We start from the raw sequence: 8,334 nt of genomic DNA, 5'->3' as shown, positions 1-8,334 counted from the left end.
TTCAGCAGGACATTAGACAGGACAACAGAAAAATCCTTTTCAGCCACGCTTTTCTGGCCTGGAAGCAATAAACGGCTCAAGCTACAGGGTTGCTTCTTGAGCCGCCCTGCCATCGGCTTTCAAAGGCATCAGCTATTCCTTTTTTAACTTCAGTGGTAGAAAAACGACTTCAGCTCTTACTCCTACCTGGCACCAGGGTCCCTTACCAGTTGGTGTCGCTGAGGATGGTCATGGCCTGGTCCATCACAGCAGGGTCGGCGGCGTCGCTGTAGGTTAGCAGCATCTCGTACACTTGCCCCGCTGTCGTCTTCCGGATCTGCGGGAGGAGGCAGAGGAGGCCTCAGGGAAGTGTCCGAGTTCCCCAGGGACGAGCCCAGTGCCGTTACTGGTTCCTCACACCAACACTAGTACTCCCACTACAGCCTGGTCTCAGCACTGGCAGCGATTTGCTGCTTCAGTCCTGCACCTGAAGGACCTTCCCCCCACCGCCGCTGGTCTATTTTCACTAAACCTTTGCAGTGGGTCAGATGAAGGCTACAGCTCTGGCCCTCACAAGGCAACAATTCAAATGTTTGAGGCTGGCCCAACTGGTCTATTTCTTTTCTTGAAATGACTCATTGAGCTAAGGCCGGCTCTAGCTTTGGTTGCTGCAGGCTCCCAAAACAGATTTCCTAGTCTGGCGATTGTAAGAGTCAGCAAAACTGCAAAAACTCCTGGGAGATGGATGATGATGGGAATAACACTGGCTCCCTCCAGTCGTTTCCAGAAGCAGCTACTTTGCAAGTATTTCTCCTCGAGCTGTTTCATAGTGATGTTGTTGTACCTACAGAAACAGCTCCTGGGCTGGTTTCTGAAGTACAATGTGTATATAGAAAGATGAAAAGGAAGACAGCAAAACTGCAACAAAAAGAAATCCTGTTTGGGTTGGGTTTTTTCAAGAAAGCCTGATGATAACCAAAGGAAGGTGAAGAAATTATAGGGTTATTTCTGGAGTAGTAGTGCCAAATTAAATTGACCCATCCGTAAAGCCAAAATATATTCATGACATAAAATGCCAATAAAACACAAAATTGAAATGATCTCTCTTCAGCTCTTACAGGATTCTTCATGTAGAAGTGCAGACAACATGGAAACAGTTGAACTAAAACTCCAAAGTGTCAGGCCTTGCAAAGTACCATATGATTTTAACCTTATCGAGAGGCAATCAGCAAAATTAATCAGTGTTAGAGCAAACAACACAGGTTTGCATTGGCCAGCCACCAAGGCTACTCAGTGTGCTCTCAAACCACTGCAAGACCTCAGGGGTTTTCACTTTCTTTTTTGGATTTAAAACAGTAAGGGCAGAAGGTGGAAAGCAGTAACAGCCAGGTACACTGTGAGCATCCAGCAGGCTGCTTCAGCTGGCAGCATTACACATAGCAGGCTCTTGGGGAATAAAACCTGCTATACACATTAATGGCTGTTAAAAAGAATGCTGCTTTAATGCACTTAAATATTTTTTTAGTTGTCAATTATTTTATAATAGTACATTTGACATTATGCAATGTCTTCAATACTTACTACAGGAAACGGATGGCAAAGGAGGAGAAACAACTGAAACAAAACTTTCTTTCTCATGTCTCCTTGAAACTGAATCAGGCCACAAAACCTAGAAAATGTAAGAAGAAAAGCAGCCTGTAAAAGTACGTTTGGAGGCTCTGACTGAAGATGTGTCTCAGCAAAAAGGGCAAGAGGAGCAGCTCTCCTGCCCAGGAACTCCCCGTGCTGTGGGAAAGCAAACAGCACGAGGTGAGCACAGCGAGCCGGAGGCTCCCGGGCTGCTGCACCTCGGAGCCAAGTGCAAACATGGTTTTAAAGCTGCTGCCACAGCACCGAGGCCCGACACCAGGAGCACCAAGAGCCAAGTGCAAACATGGTTTTAAAGCTGCTGCCACAGCACCGAGGCCTGACACCAGGAGCACCAAGAGCCAAGTGCAAACATGGTTTTAAAGCTGCTGCCCAGCAGCACTGAGGCCTGACACCAGGAGCACCAGGAGCCACGCGTGACTCAGCCTCTTGCCCCACGCCAAAGGCCCGGGGGCAGCTCTAGGTGCCTGACGCAGGGCAGAGTGAACGACAAACTCGAAATTCAGGTTTCAGCTCATCTCAGGCTTTTTTCCACGCTGAAACCGTTAAAGAAATTAAATGAAAGGCAATAAAATAATTTCTTGGCATTGTTAAACCTGAGTAATTTTGCCAAGTTTCTGCCAAAGACCCTTCACAGTCAGTATTGCAATGCTTTGTCTTTGCTTTCCTCCTCTCCTCACCCAGTCCTGTCTGTCCTGATGGGACATTTTTGGTTTGCCTTCTCTGCCAGCTCAGATGAGGGCTTTTACCCTAAAGCCAGAAACTATTTTGCAGATATTTTCAGCTCCTTCTAATGCACACATAAGATCTAATCAATTATATGTATTTTGAGAGATATATATATATAAAAGATCTAATCAATTACATGTATTTTGCACTGGCACCAAGTCAAGTTCTCTATAAGCAAAAAGCAAATGATTCACTGCATCTTTAGGAATATAAACAGTTTAAAAATAGTTAAATTTTATCAGATCCCTCATATGTTTTCACCCACCTCTCCCTCAAAGTACATGAAACTCTCAAAACTTGATATTCCACATAATTGTGTGCGGTTTTCATTTAAATTTCACATGAAACGGACCCAGCAGTTATATCTGGGAATTTACGTTTCCTTCGCTTTCTATGAGCAGAGCAAAGGTTACTTTACTTCATCAACTCACACTCCTATGCTGGAGCGAAGTTTCCGGATGTCTTTGGATCTTTTGATCTCTTCTTTACAAAGGGTAAATAACTTCACAGAGAAGGGATGGCTGAAAATGGGAAACAAAAAGAGACGGTCAATAGATTTCGGTAGAATTTCAAACACATTTAATGAATGTAAAGATGCCACACTACCACTCCAAGGAGCAGAAGTACACGTTCCTCCCCAGCAGCTCACCCTGCACTAGAGGGGACTTTGGTACAGACATGGGCCAGTTTGGCCACCACGTTACTGGGTCTTGGCTTTGGGAAGAAATGAGTATTTATCATTTACGTTGCTACTACCCGTGTGCTGAAATGTGAGCTGCATTTATCCAGACTGGGTCGGTGTATGCATGGCACCTGGCTGGCCACCACTTGTCTTTGCAACAGAGTGTGGTATGAGCAGAAATACTATGTCAGGAACTGAAATATTCTATAGCCAAATAAAAATTATTTAGTGCTTGGTCATCCCCTAAGGTCTTCAACCAAACTTTACATAAAAGGGGATGAATGTTGTTCTTAAATACTCGACCATTTCACAGCCCAAATTCCTTTAGCGATTCCAGACAACGTAATTAAACACAGGGTTCTACAGTTAAGTGTACAAGTCATGAAGCCATCTTTAAATATATTTAGCAAATACTTTTCTTTTTCTACACAGTCTGGGAAACGTGATTCTCACAGCCCTTTCCCAGACACTCATACAAACACAAGTATTGTTAGCATATTCCAAGGATCTGTTAAAGAGGGAATATTGCTTTTATTCCAGTACAAATTATTTAATCTTTTACACACTACACCCAAAGCTGAAGTGCCATGGATGCAAAAGAAACTATTTCATATTTGTCTAGTAAGCACAATTACCTCTAGACTGCGTATTTTGGAAGCCTCCCTGTATTGTGTATGGAAAGCAGAAAGCAACAATACATTTCTTTTCTGCTACCACTATTCAAAGCTGTGGGTAAGAGCTACTCAGAAAAGCTGTGTAGTGTAATCTGGTGAAAAACAGAACATTTAAAACAAGATGTTTATAGGAGTGACAAGATGTTTTGTTAAGTTAATGCACCTTGTTAGATAGAGTTTTCCAGAAAAGAGTTAGAGGCTTTTAGTCGCTTTGAAAAAATTCTTAACAAAGTACTGGCATGTACTGAGGCATAGTGAGCTGGTTAAAAAAAGCCGAACAACAAACCCCAGAGCCATTAAGCTACAGAACGCTGTCTACGGTGTCTCAATACTGTCCAGAAAACCACAGGAAAAGAGTAAATAAGATTGCCAGGGTTTCAGTGTTGATATTGAGGCTTCGTTAGACATTTTCAGAGCCGGCAGTGGATTTCAGGACCAAGGAGCTGGAACACCCCCGTGAGATGCTGGAGGAGCAAGCTCGTGCCGTCACCGCCGGCAGCGCCCAGCACCGCCCGTTCCTGCGCACTGGGGGGTGGGATGGGCACGACACCCCCATGCAGGGACACGTGAGGGGGATGGCAGACACCAGCCTGAACGGGCAATGAGCCTGGCAGTGTGGCCACAGGCACTGATGTGCCTGGGCAGGTCAGGTAGAGACGTTCTGCTCCCTCAATATTAAGAGGAGGTTTGGTGATTTCTTACCTTGGTGAAATTTTGTCTCCTCCCACCCCTAATTACAGAAAGACATTGTGTAGAGAACTAATTGGAATACCTGCAATGGATGCCTGGCTTTCAGCACACAACAGCAATAGAGCAAATTAGGTGAGATTTAAATTGGTTGAGCAGGGACATTGTTGAGATGTACAGCAACAAAGAGACCAATTGGAACAAGAGCATCTGGAACAGATTTAATACCCATAACCTTACGTGCAGCATTTTGTCTTTAAAACAGATGCACTTTCCTTTCTGTCACTTGCCAATTTCACATTTGTAATAACTAGACCTAACCTATGTGTGATCTCAAATGACTCAAATAGCTTGGCCTCTTTAAAGGAAATTGAGAAAATTCCTTCTCCTGTGTGGGCTCGGTGCCAGCAGAAACAGAGCCGGCATCTGGGGAGGAGGGAGAAGGTCTGAAAGCCTTACTTATCGCAACTGGGCACACGAGGTATGGCCAAAAGGTACAGGGGTTTGCCTCTGAAAGGTGAGCTGAGCTTCCACAGCCCAGCTGCCATCGCCTGGGCTGGCCGTGAAGCCAGAGGCCAGCCACAGCCCTGCTCGTCACTTCATGGCTTATTGTGTAACAGTGAAATAACTGCTTTAAAAGAAAAACCCATGGGAACTGTAACACACACAAGTCATCAGTCAGAGAGCCGTGGGGACACACACCATCCTAAACCACTGCAAGACCACCAGGAAAGTATTATACACACACAACGTGTGAATGCTTCTGCTGAATATGGAAAATAAGTGCACATAAGAAAGAGAAATGCCACTTTTACTTGTTACTCCAGAAAACCTTAGATCCTAATTGTCCTGCAAAGGCTACTCTGTTCAGATGGCACCGGCTATTCGACTGCTCTCGCCGCACTTTCTGAGCAGTGTCTGGGCTCTTGGCAGACGGAGCATCTCTGGTGATCACTCACTCCCCAGGCAGCAGAACGACTCCTGCAGCCACAGGAGCCCAAACCACAAAACCCGCACCAGTGCCAGTTCTGCAAACAGCTTCAGTTCACTCTCCTTTATTCTCCCTCTCCCTCATCCAACTACCAGCAGGGAGCTGACAGTTACCACCATCTCTTAAGAGCAGCCACTGGTGAGCCTAGAAAAGCCCAATATGCTCTGCTTTATTTATGACAGCTCTGCCTCCAGCGTGGTGCCCTTTGCCTCCAGCAGCCTCTCCAATCAATTAGCACTCCCTGCATTGCTGAACACAGCTCCACAACTTCACCAGGAGCTCTGAGATGAAATCGGGAGGTTTTGGGCTGTGCTACTACAGAGAAATTCCATCCCAACTGGAAACAACGGCCCTGTGTAGGGAGAGGAGGCAGCAGGTGAGTGATGCTGCAGTTCACAAACACCTGAGGCCAGCAGACACCTGCACTGCTGCCAGAAGAAGCTCCCTCCCCACCCCCCGCCCTTGTTTTGGCAGTTTGTGAGCACTTGGCAGAACAGATCAAGGAAATACCTCATGCTGAGTTCTACTGGGAGAAGGGTATTTAGAGATGTACAAACCACCCCTGCCAATTCAAGGGAGAAGGAAACTCGCCTGCTGGACGTGCAGGTTTATGCCAGCTTCAGAAGAGGAGGAAGTGCCAGGCTGAAAAGCGGCAGGCAGAGCTCCTCCTTTCCACATCAAAGCAAAGCTGCTTCTGATGGCCTCTGATGGCCTCTGATGAGCCCAGTGATCCTCCAGTCCATTCATTTCAAACCCCACTGGACAGGTATTGACCCTACACTTCACTCCCTCCTGGCAGCTTCAGCAGAGCCCTGGCAAAGAAGTTACCCAGATGTGACAATAAACCCCACCTCAAACACCAGCATTCACAGTATCAGAGTGGAGGAGAAATGCCGCATGGTTCCCTTGGCCTCCTGCACAGAGATTACACAACCAGCCACACAGAGCTTCACAAACGCTGAAACTCACCTAGAAAAAACATGCCAGAAATGTCAAGCTGAGGATTCTAAACTTTATGAGCTACACGGGGTGAAGAGGCAGGAAAAGGCCCAGGGGGTTGTCTCTCTGCAGGGCAGGAGTGACACCGTGTGGCAACTGCTTTCCCTGGAGCACTGAGCTCCTCCCAGGTGTCCAACTTGTTCAGCCAACAGCTGTTAATCCTGTTTGGGTTAAGCAGCGTCGGGCACTACCTGCTCTGCTCATGTTTCATTAGGAAAAAAAGGTTCAGGACAGTGCACAATATACGTCTGAAACTTCAAAATGCATCTGCACCACTTTTTTAATAATGTGACAGCTGTCTGTCGAGTGGCTGGTGTCTGCATAATCTTGAAGCTGGACATCCTACAGCGGGGAAGTTGCTCACCAGCAGTAAGTAGGTTCTCTAAAACAACCGTGCACCTCTGCCCTCCTATGACAGGCACAATTTATGTGAACTTTACAGGCACACACAGCCATTTCATGCCACCGGACAGTGTCACAACTTTCCAGCTCAGTCTGCACTGTATTTCTACATTTTCATGGCATGCTGCCTTGAAAAGGGAGTAAATGATCCCACTGAAGAAACCAGCCCCAGGGCACACTTCTCTTCCACGTGAGTGGGCAGGCCTCGGAGCCAGGATCAGTGCTTATCCATCCCTAACCATACCCAGGCAACATATGCCAAAGTACAAAAATGCAAACATTGCATAAATACAGTTTTGGGCTCCTCACCCACCTACCACGTCCAGCTGTTCTGGATAGAGGGCTCAGAGCACAGAGGACCCCGTGAGTCAGGCTCACCTGGCTCCCTGGGAAGGACACACAGCAACTCATTCATGATCCACCATAAGGTACCAAAAGTGTCACATGCAGAAACTAAATTGTCTCTTTCTAGCCGTCTTCAAACTTTCTAGAGCCCTGGCCTTCTAATGAGTTCTTGTGCTTCATGCCAGTATTTCACTCCCTTGCCATGAGAAAGATCCACTGGGCCGTACAGTTACTGCTTTTGTTGTTCGGATTCATCATCAAAATGGAAGCAAATACATTTAGATCAGCTTCAAAATCTTTCCCTCCTCCCCCTATAGTCCCCTTGGATTTTATTTCAGGCCTTTTAATACAGCATTACAATGGCACCAGAGGACTGAGTTTGAGCCTCACACAGCACACACTGATGCCACCACATGCTTTATGTTCAGTGACCTGTCAGATAGAGCCTGCCTGGGACTTCCACTCATAATCTATCACCTTGCCCAGCAGAGAAGACTATGTGGAATTCCCCAGTCCCCTGTGTGATCAACAAAACAAAGAAGTAATATTCATTCCATCTGTGCTTGACTCTTTTAAAATTCCCATTCAAAAAGGGACTGCCAAATTTGATTTAAGTTATATTAGCTAAATACATACTTCAAGAGAAGATTCAATTAAAACTTTCAGAGTGATTAAAGTTTTTCAGATATATCTGCTGTGTGCAATTCTTGAATCAATGGATTCCAAATCCAGTGTACGTGCTCGTAGCGTTCATGCTGTACAATTCTGCAAATATCTGTAGATATTGCCAAGATGCTGCCTGAGAGAGTTTGTGGAATGTATTTTAATATTACTGAAATGAAAATCATTCTCTTCTGAAACATCTGCAAAAAAGCATGATTTCACATTGGAGTGTCTTACACATGTTTATCCATTCCTGAACTAAATACTTTCCAGAAGACTGAACTCAGTGTGGAAAAGCTGGGACATGCCTTTATTATTATTCTTATTAGAATCTTAATTAACTTCTCTGGTGATACTCACACTAACAAAGGCAGTGGGATTTGAGAAGAGATGGCTTGCATATGCCCTTCTGCAGCATCACAACAGGACGCTGCCGGTGCTAAAGGCTGATGGCACAGTGAAGAATATCCTCCAAAAACACCTACTGAGGGAGCTAGTAAAGGAAAGATCTAAATGGGCCTGATGCTGGCCCAAGT

At 45.7% G+C, this 8,334-nt stretch overlaps 1 protein-coding gene across 1 annotated transcript in view; it reads right to left on the bottom strand.

Moving 5' to 3' along the window:
* Positions 1–1,590: 1,590 nt before the first annotated feature.
* TBCD (tubulin folding cofactor D) overlaps positions 1,591–8,334 on the bottom strand; it is a 116,758-nt gene continuing 110,014 nt past the window's right edge. Inside the window, exons 34-35 of the mRNA XM_008938810.1 lie at positions 2,787–2,876; positions 1,591–1,648 (exon numbers count right to left, since the gene is read on the bottom strand). The gene's annotated coding sequence lies outside the window, so the exon portion shown is untranslated. The remainder of the gene's footprint in view (positions 1,649–2,786; positions 2,877–8,334) is intronic.

Source organism: Merops nubicus, unplaced genomic scaffold (genome assembly GCF_000691845.1).
Source record: "Merops nubicus isolate BGI_N331 unplaced genomic scaffold, ASM69184v1 scaffold18734, whole genome shotgun sequence".
NCBI lineage: Eukaryota > Metazoa > Chordata > Aves > Coraciiformes > Meropidae > Merops > Merops nubicus.
This window is presented reverse-complemented; position numbering and strand designations above follow the sequence as displayed.